At 41.1% G+C, this 22826-nt stretch overlaps 1 long non-coding RNA gene and 1 pseudogene across 1 annotated transcript; one reads left to right on the forward strand and one right to left on the reverse strand.

Moving 5' to 3' along the window:
* LOC125707666 (H(+)/Cl(-) exchange transporter 7-like) overlaps positions 1-22826 on the forward strand; it is a 254198-nt pseudogene that overhangs the window by 65961 nt on the left and 165411 nt on the right.
* LOC125707691 (uncharacterized) lies at positions 1078-13226 on the reverse strand. Its single transcript, XR_007382340.1, has 6 exons — positions 13165-13226; positions 12649-12996; positions 2740-3090; positions 2075-2194; positions 1541-1587; positions 1078-1384 (listed from the first exon to the last, which is right to left on the reverse strand). It is a non-coding gene; the product is annotated as an uncharacterized LOC125707691 (long non-coding RNA).

Genomic DNA, 22826 nt, shown 5'->3' on the forward strand with positions numbered 1-22826 from the left:
AGCAGATATTGTTCTGTCTGTGTGGTTTTTACTCTTTGCAAAGTGAGTCCAGCACAGTGCAGTCAGTGGGTCAGTCTTCCTGAGCTGCATCTAACCAGTGGAAACATCTGCAGCACTGCAGAGAAGCACTCAGCAGACAAACAAACCCAAACAGCTTACAGCTGTATGTCACTTTTGGACAGAGGTGGACAAAGTACACAACTTCACTACTTGAGTTAAGTATAGATACTCCTCGTCAAATAATACTCAAAGTTTTTCAGTTAATTTTTTACTTCAGTTAAAGTACTGGAGTATTTGCATCTAAAAATACTTAAGTATTCAAAAGTACATTATGTTTTAAATGCAAGACATTTTTCAGAACCTAATGACTCCTGAACACCCCACTGAATACACTGACTGGCTTGTACATCTTGTAGAATAAAAAGCTTGTGGAATATGATACAATGACTATAGAAACACAACTGACATAACAAAAGTACAGCCATTGTCATTTTCATCTTATTTAACACCCCCCACCCCACTCACACAAAAGAGCATGGTAGTGTTCTTACAGAGCCGTAGCAGTGTGTGTGTGTGCATGTGTGCATGTGTGTTTGTGTGTGTGTGTGTCTATGTGTGTGTGTGTTTGTGTGTCTGTGTATGTTTGTGTGTGTGTCTATGTGTGTGTATGTTTGTGAGCCAAGTAACAAGACAGGGAGCAAGAAACAAAACTCCTCTTTCTTAATTATCCACATCGTTATTAACGACACAGGTATATATACAGGTACATATACAGGTACATGTATATACTCAAAAATACATCCAGAACACACAATTAAATGAAAAACGTAATTTAAGAACACTTGAAATTTTCATTCAGTTTCTTTCATCTGTTTAATATAATCGATCAGTCCCTGTGCATTTGCCCCAAACCATTCAGCATGGTACACAAGGGAGACAAGTAAGCATGTGTGACATCAAAGAACTGATTGCAGCAACTCAGCCTTTCCACAACATTAAAGCCGCTTATTCCCCCCCATGCCATGAAGAAATAATCTCTGTGGCTCCCCTCTCCCCCTCCCTCAGCCCCCAGTCTGGCTTGAACATTTGCACTTCCAGTAAAAATGCGCCCCAAACACACTGACACCAAACTCAGCACCGGTGCTCCGTAAAATCCCGTGATTCAGTCTCAGAAGCACTGGCTCCCCTGCCCTCCTCTGAACATTATTAAAGCTACACCCTGAACACTCTGTGTGACTGACATGAATGAGAAGCATCTTTATTCATAATCTCTGTAGCGGAGGTCAGAATACAGAGTGTCATTATTCCCGTCTTTCTTCTGTCTCCTGGGTTTTGGCTTCTTAAGGTTCAGGGCAGCGTAATTCAGTGTGTCCTCGTCATGGCACTGTGGAGACAAAGATGGCAGAATTGGATGGATCAAATCGGTTTGCTATTACCTATTTTCACAAATAGCACTTAAAATGCTGATCCCAGGATGGAAATCAGTCTGAGGTTCATTTGTTTTACTGACGATTTGTAATTTGAAATATTTATTACATACTTGCTTGCGTGACCATTCCACTTTTGATATATCACTGTTCTTTTCATCTGTTTAAAATATATAACACATCAATATATTATTTAATTTCGCACGGTATCATACCGTGGTCAGATAACATTCCGAATTTTCAAGCAATCAACATCCTTTTTGTCTCAAAAATGAAAGTAAAAATGACTTCTGTCAATTTAAGTGTGCATGTTTGGATACGTGTCATTTGTTCTCATATATCATATATAATAAAATTGCTATAAAGGAGATCTTGGTAATAAAAGTTATTGATATGCAACTTATTGCAACATGTATATTTCAATAGATTTTGCAAAATATGAAAGATATAATACAAAAATGTAAATCTTACAGTACAAAAAGGTTTATATAAATAAGGTGAGATTTAATAATGGATTTTAAAACTGTATTACCTGCAAGAGTGGTTTTAATATGAAAATGTTATCTATCATAAAACAATTTTATATTTCTATAATTTGTTAAAATCTACATTTTGTCCTTCTGAGTGCATAAAGCCGGGCAGCGTACCTGCACAGTGTGTACAGGTCAGTTTACATCTTATACAAATGAGAGCAACGTTCAGAATAATGCTGCAAGATAAAACTATCAGCAAGCCAGAGTGAAGAGGATCCAGCAGCTTCTGAAAGCCTGTAACAAAGAGATAGATTTCAGCATAATGATATAGAGACACATTTCCCATTTGCTTACATTACATTAGTTAAAGATCAAATCGATAACACATTACAGCAGTTGTTTTGTAAATAGTCCATTTTTAACATGAACTTCTAGTATTTTGTATTTTAACAATTTATATTAATATTTGAAATAATTATTAAATTAGGCTCCGGACCCCCCGCGACCCAATAGGATAAGCGGTTTGGAAAATGGATGGATGGATGGATATTAATATTTGAAATAATTATTAAATTAGGCTCCGGACCCCCCGCGACCCAATAGGATAAGCGGTTTGGAAAATGGATGGATGGATGGATAATTATTAAATTAACATCTGTGTAATTTAATTTAAGCACTTAAATTAGAAAATTCATTACATTAAAAAAAGAAATAAATGTCTTAATAGCAGAATAAGCTAAATAAAACTTTGAAGCAGATATACTCTCCACACTGGGTGCTACCATCTATATCCAGCTGTGTGCCGTTCCCAAACAGCATCTCCCCACACTGGGTGTTACCATCTATATCCAGCTATGTGCCGTTCCCAAACAGCATCTCCCCACACATGGCCACAGCGCAGTAGTAAGTCCCAGCATCGGAGAGGCTGAGGTTCCCCTTGGGGAGGCTGTAGACGCAGCTCCGTGTAGGAGATCCAGCCTCAGGGCTCTTCTCACACTCATCACTGCTGTTTCCATGGCTGTAAATGACTCCAGGAAGGGATTCTCCTGATCCATGTCTGAACCAGTAAACACTGTGTTCTCCTGCACAGCTCCCAGTCTCTATCGTACACTGCAGGCTCACAGAGTCTCCTGGCTGCAATGTGTCAGACACAGGCTGCTGTACCACAGTCCTGCTGTTGGAGTCTTTACCTGAAAAGCAAAATAGTCATGATGACAGCCCTTTGAGAATAACAATGGAAAATACAGATCCTCAAAAATTGTTCTTACAGATTTTTGGGAACTGAATCGATGTTCTTCTAGCCATCCAAGAAATCAGTAACTTCTTGGAGAACAGCTGACATTCTTCTCTCTTTTTATTGTATTACTGCTTATTAGTATATATCAGGTAACACTATACATTAACTGCACCTACATAATACCTAAATAAAAATTATATGATAATAACAAACATTATAATCATATAATGTCTTGTATTAATGTATGAAGGTAGATGAATATAATTAATTTCAATTCAAAGAAATGAAGTGTGTAAAGTGTACTTTATATTTTCATGATTTTCGTGACTTTACATTTGGTTTATGTTGCCCCTTTTCCACAGGAAGGTATTTATTGTTTTTGCATATTTAGCTCTTGATGTGTTTTGGTATTTTTGAGCATTTTGCTGTAGTACCTGCATAATTTAATTCAAGAGCCGAAGAGCTGTTTGCCCATTACTAGTTTGTCTATCTTTTAACATTAAAGAAAAAGTATACATAGTAAAAGGAATTACTTGGTTTCGTAGTTCCTCCTATTTATTTTCTTATGCACACAAAAGTAAGTTTTTCCGTTCAACCATAGCACTACAGCGAAAAGCAAAACGTCATGGCAAATACAATTATGCTTTATTCCAATACACATTGCTAATTTTTCATTATTATTACATTTATTCAGCATAATATCTTCAAAGGTTTCATGATTTAATTTGCAATCTTCTGGCCTGAAATCTTTTCCTGCTACACTGAAGACTCTCTCAGCGTGTGCAGAGAAAGCTGCAGCCAAAGGGTTGGCATCCTCTGATAAACATGGTTGGTTCAGGTATCGGTGACATTATGTGAACCTTTCATGGCAGGAATAGGGACTAGTTTGACTTTTGATGCAGGAAAAGTGTTTGGGACTGTTAGGTTGAAGAAACAGTTGTTAATCATTTCTGTATGATCAGCAATGAGTGTAAATATATATGTATACGTTATTTCTTATCTTCTAGCCACATACTCTTAGCTATTGTACTCTAAGTAGGTGGTTAACAGCTGCCTACTTAGATAAGAATCTCACTTCCCTCTCTTGCGCCCCCCATTGACTATAAATAAAGAAGACAAGGGGAACCACCCTTTGTAACACATTCTGCTGTAGTTTGCATTGCAGAGAGTGTGGGTACCCTTGCAAGTAAAACTGTAACCTGTGTGTGTCTCATAAATGTGGAGTTGGGGTGGAAACGCCGGGCGCTTTCCCCAACATAGAATTTGGTCCTTCGAGCCGGATCCGAGGAACCCCGAAGACGTCTCCAGTACGCCGAGAGAAGCGACACCGAAGTCTGTCGACAGCCACTCGAAGTCGGGTGCAAGAAAGACCTGTGATGTGAATTCGTCATCAGGCCGGTGGTTAGAACTGCGCTCGACGTCTGGTGATGTCTGAAGGACCTCGGTGACGGATCAGAGAGCACACTATACAGGTGAGAGATATGGCACCTAAGTGAGTAGGTGGCCAAGTGAGAGATACGGCACCTAAATAAGTAGGTGGCCAAGACATGCATGTGGTTGAGGTTAGCCGAAATTAACCGGGAGAGAAAGTAGGCGTTGTTGGAAATATATACAGTGTTGTATGTGGATGTGTTTTTATAGGTTTTAGATTAACCTACACGATCCACCCTAAAAGCAACAACATACTGGTGACTGAAGGATCAAGGACGGGTTTCATCCCTGAAAACTAACACCGCTGCTCTAATAGGGAGCAGTAGAAGGCCGTGTTAGTGTCCTCCTGAGGTCTCATGCCAGAGACTTGCTTTTAGGATTTTTTATTTTTTGTAGTGTATCCATTAAAAGGTAACAATGGGGAAGAATCAAAGTAAACAAATGGAACTAGAGGGAGATGAGAAGTTTATGGAAGGATATAAGCCAGGATCAGGACAAATAAGTAGTCAGAGATGGAGGAAAAAAACATGGGTTTGAAGGAAAACTCCACACTCCAGATATATTAAAATTACAGGGAAACTTAAAACTGGAGATGTTACAGACTACCAATAAGAAAGAAGGTAAAGACAGAAAAAAAGAATATGTTTTTTCTGATGCATGGTTAGAACAGAGTAAATTAAGAGATAATAAAAGACAGCAAAAAAAGGGAAATAAGGAGAAAAAATTACAGGCGACTTTAATTACACTAGATGAGGAGACGGCAACAAAATCTTCTGCCGCTCCAGTTCCCTTACTGCCCCCACAAATTCCAATGATTGCGCCTGCACCAGTTCCAGCTGTAAATAGACGACAAATAGGAGGAGGGGAATCATCTCGAATGATGACCCGAGGGTCTAACCCTTCTCTGTATCCGTTAAAGGATCTGGAGACAAGTAAAGTACGCTGGCATCCAAAAAATGACACAGAACAGGAAGACTGGGAGAATGATTTGGTGTGTCCACTCGTAGAAGTGGCAAATCCAAATCGAGGCCCAAATAATGCAGGACCCGAAACTATGTTAGTATATAGACCCTGGGCCGCTGAGGATAGAACAGCGGCTTTAAAAGGAATACCCCCGGTTGAAGAAGGGGTACCCGAGTTTTGGACTGCCATCCTAGAATTACAAAGTAGTTTTCATTTGAACGGCAGGGAAATGTATAGATGTCTCAGACAGTTGTTTACCCATAAATGGGGACGTGTAGCGGGAGACTTCACAGGACATGGTAATAATGATGAAGTCTTAGCACATGACTCGCAGGAACTCATACAAGCATTACGAGACTTGCGAAACAGGGTAGAGACAGCCTTCGTAAGACGCGCAGACTATGGACGAATAGCGCAATGTAAACAAAAAGATGGAGAGGAACCTGAGGATTTTATGGATAGAATGAGAGTTGTATTTAGAGGAAACTCAGGGATCCCATTTGATGAAGAGGCAGTAGGAGTGTACCAACAACAGCTAAAACGAGCTTTTGTCGCAGGCCTAAAGCCCGAATTGCGAAAATATCTTGACAAACATTGGGTACATCAGAATACTGGTTCAGTCCAACAAGCACTATAATATGCTCAACACGCGCAGAAAGCGCAGAAACAGGAAAAGACAGACACAATATTCAGCGCCTCAGAAGTAGTAGCGCTAGTGCAAATGAATCCTCCGGGGAGGGGAGGATTCAGAGGAAGGTCAAGAGGCCGAGGAAGGGGGAGAGGTGTTTTCAGAAACAATTACAGGAATTCGTCTCAGCAAGATAACATTTGCTGGACATGCAGGAAACCTGGACACTTAGCTAGGAATTGTAGAGTAGGGAAACAACCATATAACCCAAACTCCATTGAAAACAATGATCAATGACCCCCCTCGGAGGCCCCTGTTACCGACACCATCCGAGGCAAAACAGAGGTGATTTTAAGAAAGGAAACGGAGGTCACTTTACAAGACCTTTTAGATAAGGAAATAGATTTACAAGCAGTGTGTCAGTTATTAGCAGAAAGGCAGTGGGAAACCTTGCCAAGTCGGAAGTTAGTCATAAACGGCAAAGTATATGAATGTCTGTGTGACACTGGAGCATGTAGGACTGTCCTAACCTCCAGTCCTCCCGGAGTCACATATTCTTCATCAGTCATAAATATAAAAACGGCAGGAGGTCAGACAGACAGACATCAGTTAACAAACCCAGTTGCAGTAAAAGATAAGGAAACTGGACTTGAATGTCAAGCACAGGTGTTAATAAGCCCTTCTTGTCCTGTTAACTTGTTAGGCCGAGACCTTATGGTACAAATGGGCATTAGCGTGGTTGCCACAGCCACTGGCATGAAAGCAATCGTAAATGAAGAAGCTTATGTTGTGCAAGGAACCACAACACCACAATATTACTGGTCTCTGGACCTAGGGGGAACTGCACAGACACGAGAATTATTGCGGAAAACTAGAGAAAAGCAGTCCCCTAGACAGGCCCAGTTCATGCCTGACGATGCCTTACACGTCACTATGTGGTACAAAGACACCCTTGGACCAGATTATGTCTATGACAAAACGTTTCATGCCCTCCAAGACACTTGTATTACCTTACAACATATGTATGTTAACCCCACCACTGGGTTTTCAGCAGCCTCAGTCATTTTATCTAACAAGCAACAGGCTGTATTTAGAGAGAGAACACCACACGTATCTCTTTCAAAACCACCCCAGATGCAGTGGAGAGATGTAGAGATGTTCTTACGAGATTCTATGCACAGTTACAATGACTACCAACCCGTATCTGGCTCCTGTTGGAGCTATGATGAGAAACACAATGTGTGGCGGTTTCCTTTGGGATGGAGAGTTCAAACCACTCCCACCACACACTTAAAGGACCCAACCTGACAAATTTTTTCAACCCTGGAGGAGGGATCATGTCCAGATCTAGATCGCCTCCCAGAAGGGTTGTGGTCGTCCTCCCCCACTGATGTAGGGCTGGTAAAGGGGTTTCCACCTTACAAAGTAATTGTGAAATCAGAACACCGTCCGGTAGTTAGGCAATACCCATTAAAACCTGAAGCAGAAAAAGGTATAGCCCCTGTAGTGCAAGACATGTTAGCATCAGGAATATTGCGAGAGGCTCCTGAAGCCACTTGCAACACTCCTATCTTTCCAGTCCAGAAGGGACATACAGGGAAATGGCGCATGGTGCAGGATTTAAGACCGGTTAATAACATAGTGCAACATGCAGCACCAGACGTGCCTAACCCACACTTATTGCTCAACTCATTGACTCCTGATAAAAGCTACTTCTCAGTAGTGGATCTTAGTAATGCATTTTTCTCAGTACCATTGCACCCTGATTCTCAACATTTATTTGGATTTACCTATAAAGGGAAAAAATATACATATACTAGACTCCCTCAGGGATTTTCTGAAAGTCCACATGTATATACCATGGCCCTTAGATACTCTATGAGTACCTGTGAAATACCATCACATAGTCAGGTATTACTATACGTGGATGATATCTTAATAGCAGCAGATTCAGAACAACATTGCAAAGAAACTACCCTAACTGTGCTTCAGCATTTATACAATACTGGACATAAAGCTTCTAAACAGAAGTTGCAGTATTGCAAAAAGACAGTTGTCTATTTAGGGCATAACCTTTCACAAAAAGGTCGCTCGCTGCTAGAGATAAGGAAACAAGCTATACAGGAAGCACCTAAACCACAGACTAAACAACAGATGATGTCCTTTTTAGGGCTCTGCAATTATTGTAGAGAATGGTTACCAGATTATGCTTTTCTAGTTCAACCTTTGCAAAATTTAATATACGGGAAGGAGATGACTCTAAAGGACAAAATACAATGGACTGAGGACGGAGAAAATGCTTTTACAAATTTAAAAAGAATGTTGCAAACCAATGTGACCCTTGCTCTACCAGATTATCAACAACCATTCACCCTATGTGTAGATGCTAATCAAGGTTATATGAAAGCAGTATTAACACAGCCATTCGGAGCAAAAGAGAGACCGTTAGCATTCTATTCAAAACGATTAGATGCAGTAGCAGCTGGCTTTCCACAGTGTTTACAGGCATGTGCAGCTGCTGCAGAAGCAGTAAAGGTATCAGCAGAATTGGTACTTTGTCACCCCCTCATACTTAAAGTTCCTCATTCTGTGTCTCTAATCTTGTTGCAGACACCGCTTCCATTCTTAACACATACAAGACATCTTACCTTAGTGTCACTTTTGCTCTCACAACCTAACATTGAACTTCAGCGGTGTGGCCTATTGAACCCTAGCACGCTCCTCCCCACCGCAGAGGATGGGGAGCCACATTCTTGCAAAGCAACAATAGAAGAACAAACAAAACCAAGAGCAGATATTCTGCAAACTTTTATACCAGGATCAGAAGTTGTTTATGTAGATGGCTCAGCATCAAAAAATGATATGGGAAAAAATAAAGTTGGGTATGCTGTAGTTACATCTACTGAAGTGTTAGAAGCCAATGCACTCCCTTCTACTTGTTCAGCACAAGCGGCTGAACTCTATGCTGTGATCAGGGCATGTGAACTGTTCAAGAACAAGTCACTTACTATCTACACTGATAGTCAATATGTGTTTGCAGCTGTCCATCACCATGCAAGAGTCTGGAAAAATAGAGGTTTTAGAACATCACAGGGCACATCTCTTACTCATACAAATTTGCTACTTAGATTATTAGACGTTGTGCATTTACCGACTCACTTTGCACTGTGCAAATGCAAAGCACACCAGACTGATGACTCTGCAGAAACCGCAGGAAATAGTTTTGCAGATAAAACCGCCAAAGAAGCGGCACTGAAACAACCTACCTTATCAGTGGCAGACATTCTTTTTATAGATAGCGATGTGCTATGTGATGCACAGATTCATGCTCCTAAAATAGAAGTACAAAGTTGGATCAAAAGAGGAGCAATACAATGAGAGAAAGTTTACTATATGAATGACAAGCCCATCCTACCAAAAAATTTATACAAAACAGCTGCTTTGGTGAGCCATGGAAATACTCATGTCTCAACAGGAGGGATGGTACATATCATACAACAATATTTCTATGCTATAAATTTTTCTGATTATGCAAAACAATTTTGTAGGACATGCTTAATTTGTTGTAAACACAATGCACAAGGAAACATCAGACCAAAACGTGGCCAGTTCCCCACAGCTGAGTATCCGTTTCAAGTTGTACATATGGATTTTATTGAATTATCTTGGTCACAAGGAAAGAAATACTGTCTAGTTATTATAGACACCTTTTCTAAGTGGGTAGAAATATACCCTGTAAAGCATTGTGATGCAATGACCGTTGCAAAATGTTTGGTAAGCCATTATTTCCCTACCTATGGCATACCTCATATTATAAGATCAGACAATGGGACTCATTTTGTAAATCAGACTATGTCCCTTTGCTCACAAGCATTAGGTTTTACGCTTAAGAATCATTGTGCGTATCACCCTCAGAGCGCAGGCTTAGTGGAAAGGACCAACGGCACTATTAAAACAAGGCTAAGAAAGACAGTGGAAGAGACAAAAAGGCCGTGGCCAGAATGTTTGTCTCTAGTAAAATTATGGATGAGAATAACTCCCACTCCTGCAGGATTAACACCTTTTGAAATAGTGTATGGTAGACCATTTCCCCTAGCAACTGAAATGAATGACATAGAAAAAGCAGACCGAGAAAATACGCTGGCCGATTGGATGCGTAAACTACTAACATCACAACAAAAACATAGCCCCAGTAGTCTGCCGGTAAATTCTGTTTCTACTCAACAGGATAACTTGCAGCCGGGAGATTGGGTCCTGGTCAAGGTCCTGTTGCGGAAAGATTGGAGCACACCTCGGTGGGACGGTCCTTATCAAGTCCTCCTTACAACACCAACAGCAGTAAAGATCGCAGAACGACCTTCCTGGATACACAAAAGTCACTGTAAACCCATCAAGCCCTTATCAGAGGCCTCAGCAACAGAGTAGCAGTGGAAGTCCGCTACAAAGGCACAGTAACCAATAGGGTGCTGTTGTCTCAACCCGGTGAAGAAAACAACTGAGCTGCACTCTATTTAGGATGGCCCTGATAGGGTGGGGATGTGGTAAAGTGACTCTAGGGGTCATTCTTGTTGTAGGACTTGTATGGTTGTCCTGGCTCTCACCAGCTCCATTACAGCACCTACGGCGATGGACCCATGATGACTTCCATCTACGCCCGTTGCCCGCTGACCACTCACATCCATTTATGCAAAACTACTGGTACCGATATGTACATGATACTGTAACAGCGAAAAATGTGACAAATTGCTATGTTTGTTCAGTAATGCTCACTCATAGTGAAGGACCTACGGTGTATGGCAGAGCTATGAATATCTTCTGCAGGTATAGGATATCAAAGTAATGTTTCACTTATATTTTCTTTTGTTTTTCATTTTATTTTTCTGTTGTTTTATTACTGTTATACCATGTTTGAAAATGTTTATTAATCAAGCTCTTAACGCTGCTTTTCGGACACGCAGTACAATGTTTCTCTCCCTTACCCAAACTATAGAGACAGAGCCTGTTTCCAGCGATGGCGATGAAGAAGACATATAATTCATAATGACGGCCGAGCCGAAAGCACCCGTGCAGGGCTCGGACCTGAAGAACCGGAATTAAATGTTTTCCAGGATAATGACAATGTGGTCTAAATGAAGGTTGTACCTAAAGTGCTTTTGCAACTTGTACAATGTTGATGCTTCTGATCATACTGTCATGATAAACAGGAGGGACTGTTAGGTTGAAGAAACAGTTGTTAATCATTTCTGTATGATCAGCAATGAGTGTAAATATATATGTATACGTTATTTCTTATCTTCTAGCCACATACTCTTAGCTATTGTACTCTAAGTAGGTGGTTAACAGCTGCCTACTTAGATAAGAATCTCACTTCCCTCTCTTGCGCCCCCCATTGACTATAAATAAAGAAGACAAGGGGAACCACCCTTTGTAACACATTCTGCTGTAGTTTGCATTGCAGAGAGTGTGGGTACCCTTGCAAGTAAAACTGTAACCTGTGTGTGTCTCATAAATGTGGAGTTGGGGTGGAAACGCCGGGCGCTTTCCCCAACAGGGACGTTTCTTAGGTTAGAAACTGCCGTCACTGCAGCCAACACTGACTTTTAAGGAGAGACACTCAGCTCTTCCTATGAGCAGATCCACCATGGTGCACAAAATGACAGTATAATTATTATTTTAGGTGACACTTCAAATGTTGCATTATTTCATTCTTTACAAAACGACATTTTTATAACAATGATGTATAACAATGTTAATGTGTTTATGTATAATTCATATTTAAATTAAAGTTCATATTTTAGTTAAAAGCTACACCTACAGTACGTATATGAACTTGAATTTGAATCCAAACCCTTTTTCGTTCTTCTTCTTTAAATTCAAATATAAATTTCAATGCCACAACCTGTTTTCAACCACAATTCAAATGTAATTCAGATTAACAAAATGAACTGAAATTCAAGTTCATATATGTATTCAAAATCCTGAATTTTAGGATACGTATTTGAGAATTTCATTCTCAAATCAGTTCTGAATGGTGCACATCCCTAGTTCATATGTTAAATCATGCATTTTTTTTTTCAGAGTGAATACACACTGACTGCTCAGATAAATAACGTCAAAAATAATTTTCTTTTGTTGCTTAAGATTTTTGCACAGTCCTATACTGTATATAACAACTCAAACATTTTTTTATGTTATTTGTTTTAAAGAGGCTGCAATGTGTAACATTAACATCTGTATAAAGAGAAGGTTAGGCTTTTGGCTGACAGCAAGCAAAATGCAACAAATTGTATAATAATAATAATAATAATAATAATAATGAATGATTTTTGTTTGATGTTTAGAAAAACATTTATGGAACAAAGCAGACAATAAGGTATCTTTGCTAATTTTATATTGACAAACAACTAAACTGTCAAAATTATTTTGCAGGGAATAATCTTACTGACATTATAATAAAGCAAATATGAAAATAGTTGGAATCTCATTTACCTGTGATTATGACAAAGGTTCCATTCCCGAAGGTGACCTCATGAAGAAACACAGCAGCACAATAATACACTGCAGAATCTGACGGCTCCACGTTAGAAATAGTGAGGTTAAAACTCCCCTCTGCATTCAGTAAGGAGTAACGTTTTATGCTTTTATATTCCTTGTAAAATTCACCAGGTACGTAGAGAAGTGCTTTCGCCATGGGCTGGGGCTTCCGACCAACAGCTTGCTTAAACAAAGTAACAAAAGTTGTTTCTCCTTGACAGAAGCATGTCAGGGTCACACTGTCTCCAAGCTGAACCCTCATCAGGTGACTGGGCTGAACAACATCTGTAGTCAGTGCAGTGTCTGCAAAAACAGAAAAACAAAAAAAATCATAATCAAATAAGACATATAATAGTAATCTAAATAACTATTAACTATGATGCAGATTAAATGGCCAAATTCCACTGATCACATCATACAGATAAATGAAAATATTAAAATCCCAAAATAATTTATATTATAGGGCCTTACTAATGAAAATGAGAAGACCAAAGAGTCTGAACATTTTTGTGCTTCCACTGTTTAGAATAAACTGCTCTGCTGCTAAGTGAGAGATCATGGTCGTGGTCGGGATGAAAGGGCAGGAAACAGAGAGGAAACAGAGAGACACACATCAGGCTGATCTGATTGGCTGTTCACATGGGAACTTAAGTAACAGTGAAAAAGCATTTTAATGTGCACTTACATGACGTTTATTAATTTACTCCTTAACATCCAGTTAAAATGAGAACAATTAGATAAACAGGAGCAGATACTGAGCATATAAAGTTCTTTGTACAGAGTGCTGAGATACTGTGGGAGAGCATTTGCTAATCATCTCTCTCAGACAAGCTCAGCACAGTATGAGTCTGTTATCTATCTGATATTAGACAGTCTCTCATACAGTAATAATAATTGATACTTTATTGGTCCCTGTGGAGAAATTGTCTTAACTTCTCTCTCAACTTGCTCTCTTTTTTTTAGAGTAAACAGAGTAAGTTGTCTGCGAAGGGCAGCCACCCATAGTGATGCCCAGTGAGCTGGGGGTTAAGGGCCTCGCTCAAGGACGCAGAGATGTGCTGTGGCTGGGTTTGAACCAGCGACCATCTTATTACAAGCACACAGGCATTAGATCTTCTAATCACACTTAAAAGGCAGATTAAATGTTCTTTCCACCATGCAAACAGAATGTAAATTGTAGCTTTACTGCTTAGATTTACATTCACACATTTGCATTTAAAACAAGCATTTTAAGTGATGTACATGAGAGTAAATGGTGAATCAGTTTATTTGCCACTCTACACATTACATTGGCGCCCATTATAAGTAACTGTACAGTGACATTGCAGTTCCTCAGTTGCTTTGATGCATTTCTGGAATCACCCTTAACATCTGCAAAACTGTAAGTGCATTTCCCAAAACAATTCGTGCAAACAGCACCACACAGATGGACTGTCTACAAAAAAAGTCATAGAGGCCACCAGCAGCCCGAATACCACACCGTAAGGCCGTATGTTAGGATGCTCTCTATGGCAGAGCGGTAGGAGGCCACCAGCAGCCCGCATACCAGACCGTAAGGCAGCATGTTAGGATGCTCTCTATGGCAGAGCAGTTGAAGGTCCCGATCAAGAAATCCGACAAGTTTCCCCAATAAGCCAGTAACCCCGCTTCATAGAACAGGCCACAGGACTGGTTTTGGTGAGATAGTCCGAGTAGTAGGTAGAAATCAGGATGGAGACTGAGTGTGGGTCTAACAGGTGAGCAGATGTAGGACAGAATGTAGAGCCCTCTGGTGGAGTGCCTGTGCATGACTGAATGTATGGTTTGGGTCTGATGGTCTGAATAGTTGGTAGAAATAGGCACCTTCCTACCTGATGTGGTAGGTCTAGATAAGGGGTCACCAACATGGTGCCCCAAGGATGCCCCCAATGACCACATGAGTTGCCCGTGGACCTGTTCTATAAAATAGCACAACTCACCAGCGAACATCATCTAAAATTTTATTTTGTCCTGTTTCTAATCTATCACATTTGCATTTATATAGATTTGAAATTGAATATAAAAAAGCATTTAAAACATGTTTATCATGCATGAAGTTTAGACATGTTTAGGAGGGCGTTTAAAACTGATATCAAACTTCGTATGGCTCAGTACCCGTGAAGTAGCTCTCCGTTTTAAAAAGGTTGGTGACCCCTGGTCTAGATCTTGCAAGTTTGTTTGTACTGGCTGTGTGAACATACTGTAGCACTGTTAAGAATATGCAACACAGCCTGAGTTGGGGATCTGCTGTATGCATCAGTAATATAATGCTTTGTCCTTTTCTAGGCTGTTCATTAAGACATAAAGCCTGAAAGTTTTCTGAATGGCATTAATGAAATTGAGCACTGCCCCCACCTGCTGGCCAATTTATTAAAACATTGAAATCGCTGTCTGCACAGGCTGACGTGTCATTTAAGTCTGATAATTTTCTATGAGTCAAACGGCAAGAAAATGACAAGAAGTTAAAAACATGGAGTTAGATGAAGGAGAAAAGATTACAAATTTGAAGATTATGAAATCAGGACATGTCAGCTAAGTCAGCCAAGGTGGGTCTTAAACATATGGACGGAAGTATGAGCGCTAAACTTAAACGGGTTCACTTGTAACCGCTGCCACCAAATTTCGTTAAATTGCTGGGGAGGTCCAGATACATGAGACAGGAATAGAAGGATTATTCTTTATTAATATACAGACGAGGGTTACAACCCTCCCTAGGGCAATAGAAGGGGATACCTGCCACGGGACATTCTAAAACGCTTAATGTGAAAATGCGTAACGCAACTTAATGTATTAAAACAGTCACCACAAATCACCAAATTTCTCGCGAATGTATCTGGCCATAAAGACTTACCTGACAAGAAATCAAAACCGAAATGCTAGGAATATGGACTTTAAGCCTTTTCTTTATGGGCGTCAATGGAGGGGAAAACGCTTGACGTAAGATGAAGTCCATATTCCTAGCATTTCGGTTTTGATTTCTTCCCTGGCATGGGTGACGGGTGCACCACGTTCCCAAAGCCACGTTAGCCTCGAGCGAACTGCCCGGAGAAACCGCTCACACCAGCGCTGCAACCCGATCTCCTCCCCTTTTAAACACACATTTCTATGGCGTTAAATTAGTGCCAAAAGTCGTGCGCATAAAAACAGAAAATCCATGCTCTCTACGCGCTCGCGATTGCACAGCACTCACTCACTCGCTCGCCGTTAAATTAGGGCCAAAAGTCGAACCACGCGCGTGCGTGTGCTCGAGTGCTGAAAACCCATCCCCTCTACGCGCTCGCGTCTGCACAGCACTCGCTCGCTCGAATTTCCCGCTTCGTCTTACCGTATATAAAAGAATGGGCCAATGTACGGTAAATTGCATTGTGAATAAAATTTCTTAATACAACATCACAAAACCAATTTAATAAATTCAAATCCTGGGAAGAACGCTCCTCAGATATTAGTTCTCGGGTTAGTGTTAGCAGACTATAGGCGAAACCACCTTAAGTGCTATCTGTTAATGTTTATTAAATTAGCATTAAAATGGAGAGGTTTATAATATCTTTTGTCCTTGTAGCTGCTAAATACACTCATTATTAAAGCCATAAAGTTGTCTGCCTACTACATTGGAATCTCCACTGAGTAAGTGTTTTTGATGGATTTTATTTAACTTTATTATACTCTGGTCCTTAGATCTAATGTCATACTTCTTCACTTATATTGTTTGTGAAAAGGTTTACCACGGTCAAACAGAGCAGCCACTACATCATCATACATGAACAAGCACCTCACAAAACAAAAACATTTCATTTTCATAATTAAAACTTTTGAATGGTAGGCCTAGTGTGTGGATCAGAGACAAGATCTTGACACCTCATTAACTATAATTTGTTCTGTGAACAGCTCAGATACCACCTTCTCGAAAGTCTTCTGCATAAAATAGAAATAGGATTCAGCGCGACTCCACTAAATTTGGATTACCTGGAGTTCCTTTGTCATCAGGAGCTGTATCTTCTGCAGGCCCTGTCTAATCACATTGAAGTACCTCCTGCTATCACCCTGGCTTTGCAAGAGCTCTTTGACCTTGTGAGGGCACATCTGGAACGTCCAGCCCCATGTGTCACACAGGAAGTCGCTGCCACCAATAGACGACCCAAGATTTTGATTGAAGAACAATGTTTGAAAGAAATGCTCCATACTCAACTTCCTGTGCCTTGCATAGCCACACTGATGGGTGTTTCAAGAAGAACAATCTTAAGAAGAATAAAAGAGTATGAGCTCTGTGTTAGGGAACTTGACAATTTGGTTTCTTCTGTCAAGAATGATCTACCAAATGCAGGCTACAGGATAGTCAATGCAGGCTGCAGTCAATGGGCTACAGGGTTCGGTGGAGAAGAGTTGCAGCCTCCATGCATAGGGTTGATTCCATGCGCATCATATAAAGGTTGTCAAGTCTTGGCTGTGTTGTACGCAGAATGTACCAGGGCCTTTGTCTCTAGTACACGTGGACACAAACCACAAGTTGATCCGGTTTGTATTACCAGCAAATTTATTTGGAGTAAACCCTGGGTGGATTGGTGTGAGGTGGTGGTGGGGCTTTGGAGAAGATTTCCTGCCGATCAACACTAGCAACTTATATCTATCTGTCATGGAGGTCTCGGGACTCACAGATATTCAGAGACATGTGGATAGTTTACCAGTGGTTTTCAGCAGGAAATAGTTATTACTACAAATTGTCACCCCCCCCCCGCCCCCCACAGAAACTGGATCTGGCTATAGTGGGAAAATCTTTTTTTTTTTTTTATTTGTGAGAACTTGAAAGCAAAACAAAACTTGGAAAAAATATATGCTCATTCACCAATTTTCTAATCTGGGGTCTAAAGTGGTCAGGCTTGCAAGTGTATTTGGTTATTTGTCTATCCTAGCCTGTTGCAGTGTATATTTCCTGTATATTTTGCATGTAAAAAATGTTGTTTGTTATGTCAGTGCTTAATATTATCATGTAGTCTTCATGAACTTTCTTCATCTTGGCCAGGGACTGCATTTGAAAAGTAGCCACTTGACTAAAATTGGCACATTTTCAGAAATGCCAGCAACAATACTGATAATGAACACCCCTCTAACTGACTCTCAGTTGGTTTAGAAAAAAGACTTTTAAGAGAAAAGAAAGCCTTCCTTTGGTTTTGCATTTTTCTCTTTTTTGTTGGCTGTGCACAATATATTAGAAGAATACCTTACAATTATATTAGTTAAGAAATAACAGATTGCGTATATACAATATTAAGGTGATAACAACAACCCTCACTGTCTCTAGGTGCTGCTTCAGACAGGGCATTCTGCAGCAGGGACACCACCCGTCGTGCAGCATCCAGCAAATCTCCCTATCACAACAGCCCACATAACAGAATAACATTAGTGTATGATTCAGTAGGGCTAGTCCAGGTCTGGAAAGTAGTTGGGCCAGATTTTTAAACCAAGAAATTTAGCTGGGCCAGACATTTTCAGCGGCCCAGTAAGCAACAGGTAATGGCATTTTAAACAAACACAAATCAAGGTACATTATTTTAAAAAACTACAACTGAACAGAATCTGAGAGCAATATTTTGTTTCACTTCTGAAATGAGAAAAATATTTTGGTCGTATCTGACCTAGACGCATCCCAAAGAAAAAAAATGCCTATTAGATGGTAAACAGACATAAAGAAAAAGGGAAAAATCGTCTATAATCATCATCCGCTTATACTGTGGTGATCCATTTCACCCACACAGGCATGATCACCATTAGCGGTTTTCACATTATTGTCGAGGTGACTATTCACTTTACCTCTGCTTTCTCCGACATCTTCCTGATTCTGCCGCCAACAAGGGGCTCATAGGGTGGAGACTGAGGGTGTTAAACAGACCAATCTTTTGTCACTGAATGCAACAAATAATGTATTTATCTGTCAAAAGTCCAGCACCAGGAAAAGCAACAGAGTGACAGTAGAAACTGTAATAATAATGGAAGTGCGCCGCCCTACAGGGAAGGAGGAGTGATGGGAGTCCCGGTGGTGGCTAAGCGCGCGTGGGGAGAGGCGTCGTACTGTGAGGCTTCATGAACTTCCGATGGGGCAGTGCTGTCATACAGCGGGGAGCCTGAGAGGGGCACTGTGGCCGGGTGCGAGAGCCCTGGGTAATGAGTTGTAGAGCTGCGCAGTGTCACGATCGGGTACAAGCAGGCAGGCGATCGTGCGGGCAAGGCGTGCAAGGAGCAAGCGGACAGGCAAAAACGGGAGTTTAATTAGGAAGCGCGGACGGGGAAACATCTCACGCATACAAACATCAATGACAGACACTGGACTCAGGTAAGACACGGACTGAAATACACAGGACTGAGCAAATTAACTAGATACAGCTGGGTACAAATCGGGAGAAAACACGTGGGTAATCAGGGGGCGTGGCACACAGGAGGAGCGGACGAGCCGGGCATGACACGCAGGAACTGAGAGCCCAAGCTGTTGGACATTCCACTGGACTAGGAGACTGGGGTGAGTGAGGAGGAGCTCATTGACCACAAACTGGGATACTGGCTGTGTGTGAGCAATGGGGTGGAGATTAAGGAAAGACGTTAAATCAGCATGCAGTGTTGCCTGGAAACAACAACAAATATACTAGTGTCACTGTACTAAAACAATATCAAAATAATGCCTATTTTTTATTCATTTTACTTGTAGAGTGCAAAGTACAAAGGAAAACAAAGAGTAACTATGGCGAAATAAATCAAAGCATGTCCCAGAATGATGGGCCTGAATGGATCAGGACAGAAGAAGGCGAAAGTCCTGTTAACGAGGTGAGACGATGCAGACACAGGCCAGGATGTGGGTATAGGCGAGAACAAGAGGGAAGACGGGGGCCCGAGACTCAGCATGGGGACAGGTGGGGGAGGGGAGGCACGGGCTCACCTGGAGCTGCTCCCGGAGGTGCCGCTATGACTCATGGGTAACATGCCGGAATGGGACGGCACCTGTAGGCTGGACCAGTTGTCATGGGAGGGCAACATGGACAGACAGGTAGACGAGCTGTCTGAATAAGCAGCTGCAAGTATAAAACAATAAATGAAGCAGGTATGTGGTGGGCAGTGTTACAGCGTCCTTAATATGGTCAATACAGAAAAGGCATGTTATCATGTTATGTATATACTGCCTCCAGTTACTTAATGCCTAACTTTAATACATTGATTGATTTGTTCACTGCTGCAGCCTGTGTCAACTTTCCTTTCAGACAGATGTAAAGTCCATTCTGTTTTTGTTCTGTGTAGTTTTTTTTGAACAGCATATGGCTGAATTCTGTTAAACCTCAGACTGAAGAAAATTGTGTTAATTGAAAAGCAAATATCAAAAACTCAGTCTGCAGGAATGTTTTTCTAAATATTTCTGTGGACTTTTGGAAATTTCACGAAATTCCATTGCTCCATTACATAAACACTGAGTGAGATTTCATTCCCATTACTGCAACGTATGAAGAGGATTATGACTTATTACTTTAGGTTATCGGACTGAGTGAGTTTTGGAAATTTGCTCTTCGATAACTGAAGCAGTGCTGTGAATGCAGAGGTTATATGCGTCGCATATCAACAGAACTGTATGTTTATGTCTTGTCTTAATTATTTTGATTAAATGTCTAACTATTCCCAATATGTGTGAACATACTTGGCCAAATAAAGCTGATTCTGATTCAGTCAGAGGGTAATCGTCGGTGTGCTGTACTATCGTGGTGACCCACACAGAGAGCTTAGGACCATGATTTCAGTGTGTGCTTGTGTGAGGGGACAGGCAGGGCGGCGGCTCACTGGGTGATGCACTCCTGTGGGTATAGGGGCTGGGATAGGGGGCGGAGCAGTTACTCCTCAAGGAGGAGTAACAGTCACAGCCGTGGGGGGAGGAGAGGGAGAGGGTGCTCCCAAACTGGGGGTGTGGGTTTGATGAAGAGCAGAGAGACCCTGAGCCTGGGATGAACCAGCTGCCTACTGAAACGAAAGCGGATAAAGACAGAAACTAGAACCTCAAACTAAACAACACAAACAACAATATCAAGTTATATTCAATCATTAAACCGTTATATATTTAATCTAAACAATAGTAATAAATATCGTTCCGATTCAAAATATCATTTACGGGTGAATCTTATGACTTGCATTGGGAAACAGGAAACGGGCCAAGCTGCAGGGCCAGTTCAAAGGCATAGTGCGAGGCGCCCAGAAAGGGGGCGAGGTCTGGGCGGAGTCAGCTAAAGAAGAAAAAGGCCTGACCTTTTTCTGGATGCTGTGGACTGTGTTTGTGTGTGAGCTGCAGCTGCATGTTCCTTACATTTTTTTTATTAACACCAGCACCGTGAGGTTTGGCCTGGACTGGGTCCTGTCCTGCACGGTTGAAGACATGTTGACTGATGGTCAGCCCGTGTTCTGTTGGATCCCACAGAAAGGAAATGGGAATCCCGTTTGGATCGGATGCTGACAGTTGAAAAAAAACTCATGTCTGTGTGTTATGAAAGAATATCAATAAATGTTTCCGAAAGGGGATGACTCATTTGGTAATTATTTACGGCTTATGTTATGGCTGAGAAATTTACAGTCTTTACTAAAGTCTGACTTCTTTCGAGTCACCTTTAATATAGATTGGACACTCTCTATGCTATGTACAATACTTATATAGATGGTACATGTTTACTTGCTTGCACAGATGGTTGATTAGGTAATTAGTGTAAGTGTGTGTGTGTGTGTGTGTGTGTCCAATCGCATGTATGTCCAAGGTCCATAGTAAGTAATATACACTGATCAAGAGATGCCTGAAAGTGGATGAAAGAGGACATTAGTGGGTGTATCACTTAGTGTAACGGGTGCAGGAAAATGAGCAGGACTGCAAGCCATATAATGACCCACTGTCCTTATCTAGCTCTTAATACAGTATGCATACAGTGATGTATCTACAATGGACAGCTACTATAAGCAGATAGCACAGTACAGGTGCTTAATCTGTATGCTATTTCCATCCATCCATTGTCCAAACCGCTTATCCTACTGGGTCACAGGGGGTCCGGAGTCTATCCCGGAATCAATGGGCACGAGGCAGGGAAGAACCCAGGATGGGGGGCCAGCCCATCACAGCTCACACTCACACACCATTCACTCACACATGCACACCTACGGGCAATTTAGCTACTCCAATTAGCCTCAGCATGTTTTTGGACTGTGGGGGGAAACCGGAGGAAACTAGCAGCTTTGTGTGGTAATTGTATGTATTAAAAATACATTGGATCAAGTCAAATTATTTTTATGAAGAATTAACATCTAAAAGCTGCTAGTAGACCGTGGGAAAATAATTTTTCTATTTTCTTGCTGCCATCTCGTGGCCAAAAGTAGGTATTGCAATTTCCATCATATGTAAGAGGGCCTGCCCATCAGAGTAATGTACATCCTGTGACATGTATTGACTATCAAGACAAACTGAAACACGGTGTATTAGGCTGTCAATGAGTACTGGACTAGGGTGAAAAACTGCCTGATAATCTACCTATTAACTAGAAGAGTACAAACTGGAGACGGATCCCCTAATACAGAGGGATTAACGTCTGTGCCACATCCAGAACCATTCAGTGTAGGAGTCTGGTGGTTCTACTGGATACTGACAAGTACCCAGCCCCTTTGTTCCCTCTGATAATCATCAGTCCTCCTCTGAATGCCTTCACCACTCTATTCCTGAATAGGTACACATTTAAATATGCTAGCAAGATCAAGGTATTGGGATAACTGTTAGGTTCGCTGTTAAGAGAGTTGCAGTGAAAACCATCATACACAGTGGCCCTTTCTGGATAAGATTACCTCCCTCTGATCTAACAGGTCAAGATCAAAGCAAGGTGCATTGCAATGTCTGACACCCAGCACACTACAGCATATAAAATACAGGTATCCATCGCCTTCCGCATTTGGAACCAGGACCACTTGTTGCAAGTCAATTTGGGCGTATCTCAAGTTATACGAGAGAGGCAAGACATTAAGGACAGTATACACAGTACTGAAATAATAATGTACATATTAAACCACAGCACTTAATAAACAGATACTGCACTTACATTTCACAAAAAAAAAATAAAGCACAG

Source organism: Brienomyrus brachyistius, chromosome 14, assembly GCF_023856365.1.
Source record: "Brienomyrus brachyistius isolate T26 chromosome 14, BBRACH_0.4, whole genome shotgun sequence".
Classification (NCBI taxonomy): domain Eukaryota; kingdom Metazoa; phylum Chordata; class Actinopteri; order Osteoglossiformes; family Mormyridae; genus Brienomyrus; species Brienomyrus brachyistius.